Source organism: Ambystoma mexicanum, chromosome 5p (assembly GCF_040938575.1).
Source record: "Ambystoma mexicanum isolate Mex_15411 chromosome 5p, UKY_AmexF1_1, whole genome shotgun sequence".
NCBI lineage: Eukaryota > Metazoa > Chordata > Amphibia > Caudata > Ambystomatidae > Ambystoma > Ambystoma mexicanum.
The window spans coordinates 156,702,812-156,719,770 of NC_090930.1; the positions used below are offsets into that span (position 1 = coordinate 156,702,812).

At 42.7% G+C, this 16,959-nt stretch overlaps 1 protein-coding gene across 9 annotated transcripts in view; it reads right to left on the reverse strand.

Moving 5' to 3' along the window:
- Positions 1-16,959, reverse strand: part of LOC138480812 (actin-binding protein WASF3-like) — a 1,100,082-nt gene that overhangs the window by 682,266 nt on the left and 400,857 nt on the right. For 2 of the 9 annotated variants that reach the window (XM_069612563.1, XM_069612565.1), the window contains exon 3: positions 15,077-15,153. The exons of the other annotated variants lie outside the window; for them this stretch is intronic. The gene's annotated coding sequence lies outside the window, so the exon portion shown is untranslated. The remainder of the gene's footprint in view (positions 1-15,076; positions 15,154-16,959) is intronic. 9 annotated transcript variants of the gene reach the window in all.

Sequence of the window (16,959 nt, forward strand, 5' to 3'; positions counted from 1 at the left end):
CACTGTCGGGATTATGCAATTGTGAGAGCAGGAAGGTTAAGTGTACGCTGCATGGCTGGCAGCCTAGAATGGCACTCGCCCAGGGAATTGGTCATATCTTATGCATTTATAGTGATGGTTAATGGTTGTGTCTTCTCAGTTGCCTTCGCTCACGCAGGGGGTGCTATTAAAAAGTGGTGCTTCAGGGTAGGTGATGCATGTTGGTGGCTGGCAGGTCACCATCTTAGCTAACTTCCCTTGGGGTAATATAAGCTCACCAGTGCTACAGTCTAGACCTGGGGCTCTCACGGAATAAGTAGCTTGGAACATTGGGTTTTACCGGGTGTGTTTTTCACCTTACCAGGTGGGCTTGCACACTTGTACGTTGATTACTCTGAGGTGGTCCGCGGTGTATGCTGTGCATGCAGAGAGGAGTCAAGGAAGTGCATTATTTAGGAGGCAATGAAGAAATGCTTTTCTGCAAGGGGGTGGAGGGGCCCTCAACATTTTACATTTCGACTCTTCTATGCACTACGGTTTGTTCCTTAACCAAATAGACTTATTAAAATGAAACCCACATTTTGAGTACAGAAATGTTGTGCAAATTACAAGATACATTTTCTCTCTCAGGAAAGTGTGTTCTTTTCATTGGTTACATTTCTAGATGTCTATCAAATACCCAACACTCGCAGGGCCTAATTTACAAGGCGTTTTTTTTCAATAAGGGTTTCCCATTGAGAAACGGTTTTGTAAATCAGGCCCAGCCCATAGGCTCTTGTGTCAGCCATTTCACAGAAATGATAGCGCATGGAAGATTTTTTTCTATTTTGTACAGTTTTCACCATGATATGATATGATAGGTTATTGCGCGGACGCGGGGATCGAACCTGTGCTCCTCCGTGTCGTCTTGCTTCCAAGGGGAGCACGTTGCTGCTGAGCTATCCTCCTTATAATATCAGTTGAGGTATTTCTCTAGCAGCTTATCCAAATATAAATGTTCAACAGACACAAACTAACATAACTTCAGAGCGGGTATCCTTGTTTGCAGTTAATTTGTTGATTTGGTAATTTTTACTGCTTGTTTACAATTCCCTCAGTGAACATGCGACCCCCCACCACCCACTGAGCTAACACAATCTCTCGATCCCACTCACCCTCTCACTCTAGTCTCTTTCCAACGCTTTCTGTCCCCCGAGCTCCCTTTGCTCCCTCTCACTTCCACTCCTGCTTTCATTGTATCGACTTCATTAGGACTCCCTCCCTCCATGTAAAGAGCACTACTGCTATTCCCTCACTCAAATCCTCACCTGTGTTCTAAGTCCTAAACCAAGAAGGAAGACCCCCTACTTCCTCCCACGTCACTCTCCCTCCTCTGCCAACCTGCTCCCACCTTCCCTGTATATTCTAACCAGTATATAGCAAGTCCTACCTGACCTTGCAGCCTTCATCCTGTCCCTGGTGTCTGTGACATGCACTCCCCATCATGCAATGACCAGTGGCTCTTTCACACTCCCACTTGTGCAGGACCCCTGACCCAAGACTGGCCCTCTAACTGTTAATTGCCTATGTAAGTGTTTGTGGGTGAAACAACTTGTTTCACCAATAAATACAATACCAAAAGGCAATAGTTGAAGGACTGGACCGGAGAACTAGACAAGGCCAATTACTAATAAGTGTGATAAGTGTGATTAAGGACACTGGAGGTAATCAGGCACTCTATCTAGGTTGAAAAAAATAAGTACACTGAGCGGCACCGATATTGTTGCCTGTTATAACTACACATTGTTGCAACATGACGTCTGCTTACAAATACACCAACTTATTAATTAAAACATTTTGATTAAGGGAGTAACCCAGTGCTGAAATATTCAAAAGAAGAAATGAAGTTACATTAAGCACCCTACAAAAATAATCAAGTGGGCCCAGAAAAGTACAAACTAACCTGCTATAAAATTAAAATCAATATTTATTTTTCACATTCGAGTGACTCATAATCAATGTTTTGGGACATCAACGTGATTGTTCATCGATGTCATTAATGGCAACATGGCTGTGTCAATGTAATGTACCAACAAAAAAAAATCAATGTGTTATTTGCAGTTTCAAATCCCCCGGGGAATTCACCCCCATTTGTCTTTTGGTGAAGTAACAAAACGTTCAGATGTTTTTCACCAGAGAAAATGAAAAGTTGGTATCCGGCCCTAATCAAGAGGGCAGTGAAGCAAACTCATCTTCAGGAAGAAGCAATGTAAGAGACACAGAGAACGCCCCAAGACTTGTGTCCCAAAATACTGTTAATGTTCTTGACACTGAAGATGGATGCTGGGTGATCAGGTGGGCACTTTGATGAATCACTTAGGCCTCTGAAACTTGTGGCTCTCCAGATGCGTTGGCCTACAACTCCCAGCGCTCTTCGGCATTGACAATTGGGTAGGCTGATGGGAGTTGTAGTCCCAAACATCTGGAGCGCCAAAGGTCACAGACCCCTGAGCTAGAGCAAGCATTGTCGAATATTCTGAAACAAGCATGCTGCATGACCAATAGCAGCAGGGCTTCCTAAGGTTATGTCTTGCCTGTCAAACTGATGTTAGGCTGACCAATAAAAAGGATTCCTTTGGGTGACGATCTATTTGACTTATTCCAACTGCTGACACTTTCTGAGAGTTCTTAGTGGGGAGGCAGAGAGGTGGAGTTACAGAACATGTGACGGAAAGATGCTGAGGCAGAGTGTAGTTGGGATGAGGGAGTAATGCCCGAAAATAAATATGAAAAAGCAATTACAATGTGCAATAATTTCTTTATGATGCATCTTCCAAATGCTGAAATGAAATTCAGAAAAATAAACGTGAAATACTGTTCCTGTTGACCCTCCGTCTTGAGCCTGATCTCCTTAAATTACGGAAACTCCTCAAGACCTTCCTCTTCTCCTCCTCTTTCTCTCCCCCCTTACCCTTCTAACCTAGCCCTCTGCTCTTTCCATCGCTCCCTCCTCACCCAAACAGCTTGCTGACTGGTCACCATCAGTTCCTCAGAGTCTCACAGGTCCCAGGCACCCTCACCAGTCCTCTCTGCACTTGCCTCTCAGACCACACCCTGATTGCCCTTGAGAATGAATCTGAGAGCTGCTCTCTCTGCACTTACCCCAGCCTCCACCGGCTGGTTGCACTTGAAGCTCACACCCCTTCCCTTGACCGTTCTGCGCACCTCCAAGATCCAAATGCACCTTGCCCAAGATCGTCTGCCTGTTCTCCCTTGTCTTTACCCCCTAATGTGCACTTGTGCACTTGTAAAAACGCAGAATCGCTGTCAGGCTTATTTGCTGTATCTCAGCAGATATATGTATCTTTTTCTCTTTCTCTGCCTGTGAAGACTATTATCACCTCAGAATGTGAAGGGCTCTGAGTGACTGTTGTTTCTCCCCATGTTCCCACCCTCCTTGAGCGCTTTGAAACACTTGGCTGTGTATAGGCGCTTTATTAATACACATTACCATACACATAGAACAGATACCTCACACCAAACAGCACCCCTACCTTGGACCCTTACATTGGGGGTGAAGGACAGTTTGGGAGGGTGGCCGCTGGCCTCTGCTAGATCGCTTGCTTGCAGTGTCTGTTACACAAACTACGCGGATACCTGTGGGTGGGAGTTGCTTGATGACGGATAAATGACTAAGCATGACTAAGTAGGCCGGTGGCTGTTGTGCATTCTCGGGGCTTGAGCATGACCAGATTTAGGGGAGTACATGTCCGTGGCCGATGGAAGAGCTCGGAGAGGCATCTCTATGGCAACTGGGACTTGGTTTTCTCCTGAGTGCCTAGGCACCTAGTGACTTTCCGCAGCCTCCTATTTGTGAGGCAGCCTGCATCTACTGCAACTATATTTGAATAAAGCAGGTCCCCTGCAAAGAGTTCAATCGTCCTTTCACCAGCCTAGCGACCTGATGGTAAAGGAGAGAACTGTGTGCTGATCTGGAGCACCATGACCACACCTGCCTTTTGGTGTCCCCTTGATTGTGGTGCTTTGGGACGCAGGGTGTATCACTTATCCCACGTGCCTGAGCCGAGACTCTTATAGAAGGCTGCTATGAATAATTATAATTATAATTGTTCTTTTATAGCGACGGGCTTAATATCAGAGATTGGTTTCCAAGCGCAGGGGTTGGGATTCAAACCCGGTTGCGCTGCGTTGTCTCGCTTCCAAGACAAACGGGTTACCCTTGAGCTCGAGGGGGGATAGTCCTGCGAAGTCCTGGTTGTTCCCTTCTTTACTGTGATATGGTAGAGTGCGGCTACCCTCTCACCGATGTTCCCAAGCCTGAAGCTCCTTTCTGCACCTCTGTGCCAGCACCGTGAGAACCTCACCAATTCATTATCATCAGTTACCTACAAAGCTGCAGCAATGCCCAAAAGCAAAGATTTTTCAATGAGAGTCATTAAAAAAAACAAAAAAGAAACAGCGAGATTATATGCCAGTGACCACCTAACGTTACACGTAACGTGCTGTGGGATTCATCACTCACAAAACAGAGAGTAAAACTAGAGTAAAACAAGGCGAAATCCCCTTTCCTATTCAGCTTTACTCTCCGCTTTGAGAGATATAATAACACGCTACCTGCAGACATGCTTTGCAGGTGGCGTTTTGTAATGGATTCCAATGGAATCCTCCGGCTCATTAGCAGGTGCTAATGGGAGACGTATTGACATCCATTTGCTTTACATCTGCATGAAAATGACAGGCAGGTGTAAAACAAGGCACTCTCCAGAGACCAAGGCTAATGTGTTACCTCCACTTCGCTGCCCTACCACACCTCGGGGTGAGGGGAAAATGAGCCGGAGGGGTTAAGGCAGTGGTCTTCAAACTTTTTTGGCCGGGGCCCCCCTGAGCAAAATTTGGGCAGGTCGGGACCCCCCAGAAATACCAAATGGACAATATATATTGCGTGCCATCACCTGCTCCCATCACAGTCGCTGGGCTCCCTCATCCCACTCCTACCCAGTCACTGGTCTCTCCCCACCCCATCACACACCCTGGGCTCTCCCCACTCTGCTCCCACCACTATCGGATGGTTCCCGCCCATTGTGCTCCCACCATAGTCCCTGGGTTCCCCCCATCCTATTCCCAACACAGTCTGAGGGCCAATGGTGGCTGGTGATTTTTTTTAAGTGGAGGGGAATAACTATTTCCCCCAAAAATGCCATAGCGACCGAGCATAGTGAGGGAGCCCGAACCAATAAACGGGGGTTTGGAGGGGTTTCCTCCTGTGAATTCTTTTTAAATAATGGGTTAAAATGTTGCATTGTAGAGCATACTTTTAACAAAAAAATTGGTAAATAGCCAAACAGTTTGCAATTGGTGCTAAGGGTCCAGGGGGGAGGCATGACATTTTTTACTGGACATCTATAATAGATGTCCAGTAAAAAGATAACATCCCTGTCCCCTGGGCCTAACACAATCAACATGATTATGTGTGTATGCAAGGCGCTGCACATTCATATAGCAATCACTCTATCATTCACACAAACATCCATCACCATACACTCACTCATAACATAAGCATACACGCATCCATACACATGTTTAAATAAAAACAATGAACATAAACGTACCTTCTGCATTGGCCTGCGTGTGGGTGCTGAAACACCCTGCTCCAGGCTGCTCTGTCCATGTGTGCGAGGAGGCGCTGGAGCTCCCCCTCGGACATACAGGCATTTCCAATGAGCTATGCAATGCTGGGGAAGCAAAACGCCCCAGCACTTGCATGGCTCGGTGAGCATGTGCGTCTGGCGAACTAAACTGAACTGTCAAAAGGGAAATAGTGTTTCCCTTTGATAGTTCAGCCAGCCCAGCAGCACTCCATCAGCTGGAAAATGCAGCGGAGGGAGTGCTCACTGTTTCACTGGGCTGGCTCCTTAGCTCCTCCATAATGGGTTAGGGGCCACTGTGTGGGCGCCCCCTCGCCATTATGGTTGAGCCGCCAGACTCGGACTGGCTTATAGAGCAATGCCTGTAACAAAAATGTAAAATGCTAGTGTGGGCCAGTCAAAATGAGCCACCATTTTGGCCAATGTGGACCAGTTTGATGAGTTACTTAACTATGCAGTTAGTAATTTTGACCATTGTTGCTGAATATATCACAATTTACTTACATTTTAACACAAAGCACCCCCTTTGGTACAATTGAAACAGTGGGCCTCATTACAACCCTGGCGGTAGCTATGCCGGTAAAACCAGCATGGCCGCTGCCGGAGTTGCATCCGGGTCCGGCACCCGCAAATGAGCAATTACCGGGTCATGCCGAGTTAGGCGGACCTGATAATTGCCCTTTCGCGGGTGCCAGTACCGGTAGATCCCCATTCCCATTTGAGACCCATAGGGCTCAATGGGAATGGGGAGATCGGATGCACCGGCACCGTTTATAACAGTGCCGGTGCATCTGATAAGCTGTGAGCTGTGCTCGCGGGTGCAGCATGGCCTGCCAAGTCAGACCGCGAGCACAACTCGTACTATGGTGGTACGGTAGCAGTACGGTAGCAACAGTGCCTGTGGACTAGAGGAAATACTTCTGGTTGTAATTCTGCTGCAGGGAAATTGAATACAAAAGAAAAGGAGCATAGAAAATGTCACATTAATATAAAAAAATATGAATTTCATTCTGTGCAAAGCATTAAAAATATACATATAGAAGGGAAATGTGATGTCAGCAGACGAGCCCCAACAAAAGTGTATTTGTTAACAGTAAACGAGAAGCCACAAAAATACATCTTTTCAGTTTCATGAAAGTATATAGTGATCTGTATTAAATGGAGAACAGTCTGTTTGGGATGAAAAAAACATAGCATTTTATAGAAAAGTGAAGATCAAGATAGGGCCTGCAAGAAAGTTACTTTAAATTCTACATTTGTGAATGAAACCAAAACTATGCAAAATTGCATTCTATCTGGCCGCAGCAACAGTGCTGGAGAGATGTTTCCCAAGGAAATGAAGCCCAGGCTTTGAGTCTGGGCTATACACTTTATCACACTGCCTGAATTCACCAAGGGGGCACATGTTATCTTTGCTCTCAAAAACATGTCTTGCTAGTAAAACAATACTGCTAATTAACAACCTCCATTTGGCACTGGGTATAGCCAAGCTTTTACTAAAAATACAGGAATATATTCTCAAACGTGGGCCTGCAGTAGCCTTCCCCAAGTAATCAGACATTGCCATCAAACAGGTTTTCTATTGAAGGATGCCCGTAACACTTACTCAGGCTTGAAGTCTGGCATTTGTGATAGCCAGCTGGTGTAATAACTTTGAGCAAGTGAACTTCAAGGAAACCTCTAACAATGGGCAATGACCACTAACCCTCTAAGGGTACATAAATGGCCGGCCTGATGTCATATGCCCAGTTGCCAGGTCAGAGAAGGAAAGCATTTAATATCTGTTAAATAATGAAAATACGTGCATCTTTAATTTTTACACATGGGATCATATTTTCCTAAATATCTTGTCATTGCAACTTACTTTTGTGTTATTGTTCAGAGTGAAATGATAGGCATAATGGTAATTGCAAATCACATGAAAGGTTAAGTGTATTCATGATCAGAACTATTGATTATTTCAGCACTGTTATAAATAAAGAGTGTAAATAGCATATTTCTATCTCATGTAGCCTTTCAACACTGGGTATCAATATGTGAACTCTGCTCCACCTAAACTAAATGTTTATGTAAGTATCATTCTTTAGGAAACAAGGAGTGCACATATCCACTATATATTACTGTGACCAAGGCCTTAAATAGGCTACTGGACACACCTGGTTTACTTGAAGAACAAAGAGCTGTGTTTAAAATGACAAAAGTCAGAATACATTCTAAAATGAAGATTGTGATGCAACTATCTTTTAAGAAGGTAGGAAGGGTATTAGGTTCAGGATCTGGTGGATCAGTAAGGGCACCTTCAAATGGCAGATATGTAGAACAGGCCCTGGCCTCTGACCTGGCAGAGCAGCAAGTCTGCATCCAAAACATGTGCCTGCTCCATTGAAGTAGTCAATTAAACAGATCTTTGTTCATAACAAAAGATGTTTTCTGTTGATACCAAGACCTTAATAAAACATGTAATTCTGTGTGGCAATGTGTTTAAAAGTGATGGATATGGATGTATATTATTGACTAAATTGAGATCTGAATTCAGCAGAGTGGTGGCAGTCACATGCATATAAAGAGACCATCTTAAACTGTATGAGTCCATTTTTGCATATTTGTATAAGTCTGTTATGCATCCAGTCACAAACACATAAAGGAGGTCTATGAATTCAGAGGTTTCTTGTGATTATGAATAAATAATTCTTTGTAGTGTCACCAGCCATGGAGGGAAATCAAATGAAAGACATATTTTAGTCCAATTCGATCATAATTCTTGAGGGGAGGGCTAACTCAGAGCTAATACAATCCCTCATTACATTTCAAATACAATGGGCCAATCAAAGCAAAGAGGAAGATCTTAGTGGATGAGAGCAAGTGAAGGAACTTATAACAGGTTCTGATCTGTCCATTACAAACATTATGGGCCTCATTACAAGGTGGGCGGAATGGGATTAACAGAGTCGGTAATGTGCCAGCGCCGTTAATCCCATTCCGCCCTATTACGAGGTTCCCTTGCGGGAAGCGCTCTGGACGTCTGGTAAAACGTGGATACGGCAGAGTACGTGGGATACAATAATCAATGAGCATTCAAACTAATGCGCCAAAATGTATTAACTGCGGATAGTAATTAAAAGTATTTCGGCGGAACCCTGTTTATAATCTATGTCACTGAAAGAGGGACAGTACAAAGTGTATGTGATTTGTTATTGATAATCAAAAGAGAAACCCTTGTTAGTTTCACCTAAACATGGTGTGACTTCAATTCGGGCTTTCTAGAGGAATTAGACATCCCGGGAATTACATTTGGAATGACAAGCCATTGTTAATGATGTCTCTCCTACTTACTGAAGTAATTGAAACTGATTCCTTAATAAACATATTGAACTGGGGTATTGAGAGGGTGGACCTGATGCCAAGATAATTGATTGTGAAGGAATTAAGCTTTACTGTTGTGAGAAACTTGATGGTATCCTCACATCTACTCCCCTTGTATCCAGTTCTCAGGTGGCCAAAAAAGGCCATCACCTTTGGATCCTGACCCTCGAGGTGGAGATGAGAGGGGGGATCACCTGGGTGGAGGGTTATTGAGTAGAGGATATCTGAAGGCGAAACATGCTATCCCCTTTTCCTTATGAAAACCAACCTCACCTTCCTCCTGTCTATATTCACTCTTGCAAACCATCTCCCTTCATTTCCCCTCATTCCAATCATTAGAGTACAGGGATGAGAAAGAGGCGTCTAGGAGTAGTGAAGACTAGTAGGTAATTTCACCACTCTAGTACTGAGACGAAGAAGAGGCCTGCAGACTGTTGCAATGGTCAGGCATGTCCTGAGTGCTTCACTAATTATGGTCAGGCAATTGAAACTGTGGACTCACACCTGCAACCTGTCAAGTGGTTGCAGGTGGATAAAAGGTGGGGCAACCAGCAAGAGTGCGACCAGCAGGAGAGAAGCCAGGGCCAATCTTTGCGGGCCTGAAGGGAGAATCCTGCATACCAGGAGGCAGACGAGGGGGGTCCTGCAAGAGAGCCAGGACACCAGCAAGCAAACCCAAGAAGATGTGAAGCCAAGGTCTGGGCGGGCTGAGAGAGGGCCAGAGAAGTGGGAGCTTCATTGGTTGTATGTCAACAGCCAGAGCTGCAAACACAGAAGAGATCTGTAAGTTGCATGGAACCGCCAGCATCCGTGGGGAGAAAGCGGACCTCAAGACTCTTTTTGGAACTGTGCTGTCCTGAACTTGAGGAAGGGAAGCCTGAGACTTTGTGAAACTGTCTTGAACTTGGGGTAGGAGAGCTGAAAGTTTGCCATGAGCTGGAAGAAGCTCAGAACTTTGCTTGGAACACTATTTATTTTAATACTGACATCCCTGCACATTGTTGAGCTTTAGTTGTGAGGGCAAGTATAGGTTTTGGACACAGGCAGATTTTTAAGTTGAACTTCCTGACTAAGAGTTTCTTTAGTTTCTTTAGGTATCGAAATATCACCTTAGCATAGGGAAAGTTAAGCCTTCAACCATTTTGACATTTGAGTTAATAAACCATTTTTGTTTGCACTTTGAACCTGTCATCGTTACCTTGCTTCATGATGCCTTTACACTGTGCCATCATTCTAAAAAGAAATAGAATTCTTGAACCTAAGCCTTTAGAATAATTAAAACCAAGTCAACCCCACCATGTATACTCATATTTATGCCCAAGCTAGAAACCAATAGTGTAACACGGATAGTGTACAACATTTTACAGTTAAAGCAGCCCTACATTAAGAATATCATATGTTAAGCCAATATTTTTCCTGATGTCAACACTTGTCAATCATTTTAGAGAAAACTAAACAAATTCTTTTGTTTCAAACTTTAATCTAAGAATGGTTTAGTCTTTTTTAATCAAACTGCCACTGTCAATGTTGTATGGTAATATTAGAGAGGATTGTTTTCTTTTGTTTAGATTAGTCATCCATATTTGCTTTTATACCTATGAATGTTTGTTCCTTCATCCATGAAATCATGCCAGCATTGCTATTATAAAAACACATATTCATTGTGCCAGCCCTCCAAACACACACACACACATGTAAAGATTCACACACACACAGACACCCACATTCTCACAACATTCAGAAATCCAAGCTGCCTTTTTAACACTTCCCTTTCTATATGCCCGGTCTCTCAGCTCTGGTTGGCATTGCCTGGCAGTTTCCCTTCCTGATATGGGTAACAAACAATACCCCATACATTAAACCATCTACAGGGTCAATCTATCTCATCGGTCTGGGATGTACCTGAATATGTATATAAAAAGAGAGATAGACACTTTATTAGTGTTGGATTTCATATTTTTTGTCAACTGTGTCTATTGTATTGTGAATTGTTTTTGTATTGTTCATTGTGTGAATTTGTATCGATTTAAGTCGTGCTTTGTGTAATTATGGGTGTTTTTCAGGTTTTAATAATTTGATATTATTCAATTAATACATTTAATGTATTTCTATATAATTTTAGAGTGTTGCTGGTCCATCTTTTCCAGACACATAGTAAAAGGGAAAAAGGGACCTATCGCCAACTATGAGAGAGTTCTCTGTAATTTTGATTATATATCTCTCTTCTTATCTACAGTTTCCCTTCCTGGCCTGTCACCCTGAAGCCCACACAAGGACATTAGAAGATATCTAAATAGGCACCCTCATCACTTCCATTGGGCTGGGATCCCTTGTGCTTACTAGGGTCTTCTGAGGCAGAGGCCCTGCAGTATTCCATGTCACACAGCAATGCAAATGAGGGCCTTCAGGGATCTGGCTTGCAGATGCCAAATTAATTCTCTGCCATGGTTAGTGCTTGCAAGCACTGTGCATATCAGAGAAAGAATGTCAGCCTGTGCATAATGGACAAGCCATGCCTCAAGGTGCATTATGCACTGGTCACCATTAAATACACCACTCAATAGTGGACATGACTTATTGAACATACAACAACACACTTGCAGGTAACGCAACACAAAATTAACCCAATGCACATCATAGCATGCAAATACAATGCACACGTGACAAACAACATACAAAATACAATGTATGTACTCAAACCACAAAACACAATTCACGTAGACTACATTGCACAAACCACAACATAATGCACAACACACATAACACAAAACTCATGTAGCATAAACAGATACCACAACACTGCAAACTACATATGACACTGCACATAATGACCACATCTCACATTGCACATAAAGCAACACACAACAGAGCTCATAACAATTCTCACAATAAACATACAACAAATATTTCATACACAACGTACGTACCAACATATGTAACACAACTGTGGGATGTATTGACCCACTCCGCAATGCTATGCAGCTATGATAGTATGGTGCAAGGAACTGCAACAATGGCGGCAAAACTCTGGTGCATGCCAAAATCCTACAAAAACCTACAAAAGGAGGGATGCACAACATGCCACCCATGATGCGTGTGTGGTGGAATAGAGCACACACTTGTGCCAGTGGGCTCCATGACCAGCAAACAGAGGGCAGAGGGAGAAGCAGCACTTTGCAAATGAAACTCCAAAATGTGCCTATAAATGACATTAGCTTTGTTGCTAAAAACTCCAAAATGCCTATAAAGCAATACTTCTCAACATTCAAAATCTTGCTTGGCACTAAAATTAATTTAATCTAATGAAGCATTTCGAACATACAAAGTCCTAATGTGAAGAGCAAAACATTTATTCAGAAAAACTAGATTGACTGTAAACTGACCGCCCCTGTCAAAATCTGGGTGCAGTACCCTGGGCCACCTGTGAATGACAGCGGTCAAAGAAGCTTTTGATGAAACCTCAAAGTGATCTAAACTAAAAAATCTGCCGTATTAGCAAACATAAAATGGATTGTTGCTAAAAAGAATACAGATTTCAGTTGTTTTGTATCCCAAGCTAAGCAAGTAATGTATTTATGTTTGATGCAACAAGTTTGTTTTTTCCTGGATCTTTAATTAAGAATAAATTAGCTTGGCTGAGCTGCAACCCTTTGGAAGTGGACAAACAGGTTTCTTCCAGGGGGAGGGACATTCTCTCAGCAGAAACTCACAGGGAGATGATAATTGTGGGTTAACCCAGACTTCTGTCTACAAAAAGAGAATGAACAATAGCAGACCCTTCAGCCCAGGAAACAGAGTTGTGAGAGGGTCATAAATGGCTCCTGGAAGGAACTTCCCCAAAGAAGGGGATGCTCCTGGACTCCAGGGAGAGAAAAAGGGGCATACCATTTGCTGTTAAGAATGAACAAAGAACAATTTTCAGAGACTCATAATTTTCAAAATGGTGAAACATATATAAAGGACAGCTCTGTTAGTCTAATTTTTGGCTGCACGTGTGAAGAGGCGGTAGAACTGTGTGACATGTTCTGGAGAGGAATGGCAATATATGTGGTTTTATGTGAAATGTATTAAGTCTAGAATTGTGAAAATGTACACACACACTTCCATATATTAAACACACACATTTGTGGAAATGTGCATAAAGTTTGGAAATTGTGTTCATAGCAAAAAGGGTGAAATTCTGTAGAAAGTTGAAACAAGATCCCCAGCTCTGGGATTTTGAGGAACAGATGATACCTATATGGAATCGTTGTGTGTGATTTGTGTAGAGGTGACCAATGTAGAAATATGTATTTAGTATAAAATCCGATTTTGAGACCAGTGGCTAAAGGGAGGTTTCTAAGAACTGTAAAGCAAACCATAAAATGTGACATCATCCTGCCTTGATCCAATCACTCAAATGCAAGGCGGAGATGAAGTGTTGATCCAATCCCAGCTCACAGGAGCAGGCTTAGCTAAGCCTGCCCATACACCCACTTTGTGATGTCATTTGAAAGCATAAATACAGACAGCTGACAACACATAGGGACTGACTGATTCACTTTCCTGATTCCGGCGAAGCACTCTGATCCAGCATTCTACATCCAGCTTTAACATCCTTCCAGATCCAGATGCCAAGACTCTTGCAAGCAGTAGAGAAATATTGACTTTCTGCAAGGCCTACACCCTCAAACTTATTCTTGCAATCCAATGAAGCGCTGTAGTCTGAGAAGGCCTTTTGAACTAGTATCCTGAAACTCTCTGGCTTGCTACCACAATGCTTGCCTGAGGAACTCGCTGTCCAGCTAATTGAAATACCCACAGACTAGGAGGACTGATCCTGTGCAATTTCAGTGACCGGACTAGCTAATCCGATCCCATGCCTGATGTGCTGTTCTTCCTAGACCAGATCCAATCCATGATCAGAACTGACGGTCCAGTTTAATAACTTATTTTGTAAGTATTAATAGGAAGAAAAGTGACCGTAGTATATTTGCATTGTTTTATCCCAATCTCAACCCATCCCGTTTTTTCGATTCAGAATCATAATTGGCAGAACCTTGCTTGCGCTGATTTCCTCTCATTTGTTTTATAAAACCATAAATCATTAGTGATTTTGAGTAACTCAAGTATATTCCAAAAAGAAATTGAGCATCCACCACGTGAAGGGTTACGCTGGCCACGTGACTGTGGAGATTCATGTGTGGCATCCCCTTTTTCATAGTCATAATATAGTCATATTATAGTGTGATGAAACCCATCTGCCATCTTCAAAGTGCATTTCTGTTTTCCATTCCCGCGCCTATTTTGCAAAAACACCTCTCACTAAAACCTTTATAACTCCCTCAGTTGTTATGAACGAAATCTCAACTCCTACTTGTACCTAACATCCTTAGCTATCCATAGAACCAAAAACCGATTCTCCCATTATAGCAAATATTGCATAAGGAAAAGTTTGCTGCGATTTTACATTCTGAGAAATTTTACATGTGTGAAATAGCTTTCATTTATTTCCCACTTGGACATTGAGATTTCAAAATATTTCTTCTGACTAAATCATTGCTTGTGATTGTTTGCAACTGTTCAAAGGAGCTCCCATAGGAATTTATAATAATTTAACTATTTTTTACCACATTTGGTGTTTTTGCTCAGTCAATTCCAAAGACAATTTCAAAGCCATACTGACAGCTGAAAAGTCAATTCCATTTTTCTCTTGTGTTTGAAGGCGGAAGGTGGAAGTGATATTCTGTTTGATTTGTGCTATTCCTGAAGACCGGCTCTCTCCTCCCATCTCTTTACATTGCCTATTGGTGGGTTGAGGGGTGTTGCAGGGGGAACCTCTAACCATAGTGCTATCTGATCTGAACCAACACAAAAGTATTATTTTCTGTGCTGCATTTGTTCTGCTCATTACTTACTCCTCGTGTATTAAAGATATTATTCAGTGTTCTCTCACCCCATTGGTGATTGTTGTTTACCTATTAAAATATATTGTGATTTGAATTCTAAATACATACATTTTTTTCTTTTTTTTATTAAAATGGTTTAGTTTTTTACAAAAAACTTTTCATTTATACATATAAAAAAGAACTAATATTTCCATCACTTACACAACACATTCCATTTAAAGGCCTTCTTCCCTTTATCTGTTAATCTTCATACTTCATTAGTTCAATATTCTTTCCTCCTATGAATACATAAATAAATATTTACCTTTGCAAACAAGCCTGATTCCTGGTTCAGTGTGACCGGAGGGGTGGGGGGGGTGGGGTCCAGACGAAGGGTGTGATACGAGTGGTATATCGTTCAGAATATTGAACCTATAGATAAAAATAAATGAGGGTTTCAGTTGCACACTACATGCTGGGCGGGACTTGGGTGTGTGCCGGATTGAAATCACTTACACAACACACAAACTCACCACACAACATACATCCCATACACATCCTAGCACACATCCCACCACACAACACTCATCCCACCACTGTGAACATCAGGAAAAATGGTCTTACTATCGAGCTATGAATTGACCATAAGGTTTTATTACATTTGGCTTGCAAGACAAGTGGACAGCATTCTAGTATTAACTGATTCCAAACCAACTAACCAGCTCTACCCTCCAAAGCCGCTCTTTAAATTGGTTAAACATCAAAAGATACTTAACTGGCCTTCAGTCACACTATTCCCGCCTTTTTACAAAACAATAATGTCCCTTGTCTTGAGGGATTAGTCCATGTTCATGAGGTGGACTACTTCCGGGTGAAACATGGCAGCTCTTGCATACTTCTGTTCAAATCTCCCTCAGGCCAGGTACATCAGAGTCTCCACCTCTATGACGATATCTGGTGCAGATGAACAGTCCTTTGATGGCACCGCTTGAGACCGGTGTGCTTTACTGAATCAGAGCCTGTGGTTTTCCCCCAGTAACCTGGGGTGGTCAAAAGTCCATTCTCTGCACTTTTGCGCAATCATGTGCAGTCCAGATTATGGCAACCAGCAGTCCCTGAAGTCAAAAGAAACAGGGACACTCTAACCACAGTTGATAGAGATTTAAGTAAAACTAATAAACACTGAGATAAAGGCTATGGGGTGACGTCATAAACGAAAAGCAATTACTCATTATCTGCCATGAAAACCCCAATCCAACCCTTTACTTTCATCATCCTTTCCACTTCGATTCAATTTCTACAGTCATACATTTATTATTAGTAGTACTTTGAACTCAAAGTGCAGCTTTGTGCGTCCACACCACACATCCCACAACATGATGAACATACTGTACTCAATCTATATGTGGGCCTGTGGGATCCCCAGCAAGTGTGAACTTGTGCCAAAGGTGAGCTCTGATCAACCCAAAGTCCTCATTCCAATGGTCAGCAAGGGCGACCTTCCAGATTTGTGGAATCTTCAGCGTCACTGTCAGTGGGCATTCAACAAGTGCAGAGCAATGTGGCAAAACACAGAACAACAGGATAGCAGCATGGCAAGAGCATTCAACACCAGAAAAAGATACAACCGGCTACAGAAAAAGGCCCTGTAAACCTCTTGCAAGGTGAACAAAGTTTTATTTTCAAAAAAATAGAAAGTGTGCCAGCAAAGCATGCTGTTGCCATGGAACGTTCTCCCAAAATAGGCAAAAACAAGATATTATAAAAGCAGAGATTATCAACATTGACACAATTTCATAATGTACAAATCCACATCGCTGGCTGGTCGAGACCCTATACCTGCTCTATAGCGGATGCTATAGTACATTGGTCGCAGCCTCTCCTGTCCATCTTCTTCCACGTGGGTCTACTACTTGCGTCACACGGTACAAGGCGGTGTCTAGTTGGCAATTATGTTCAGAAAAACAATACTAGTTCTCGCTTGGGACAGCAACCACTGAAAGCTAGGGCTCACGTCTGGGCATAGCCATCCCACTTACGGTGACTTATGCATAATTGAAGAGTGAAATATGTAAGGTTTTGAGTCAATCATAACCACTGGCCTT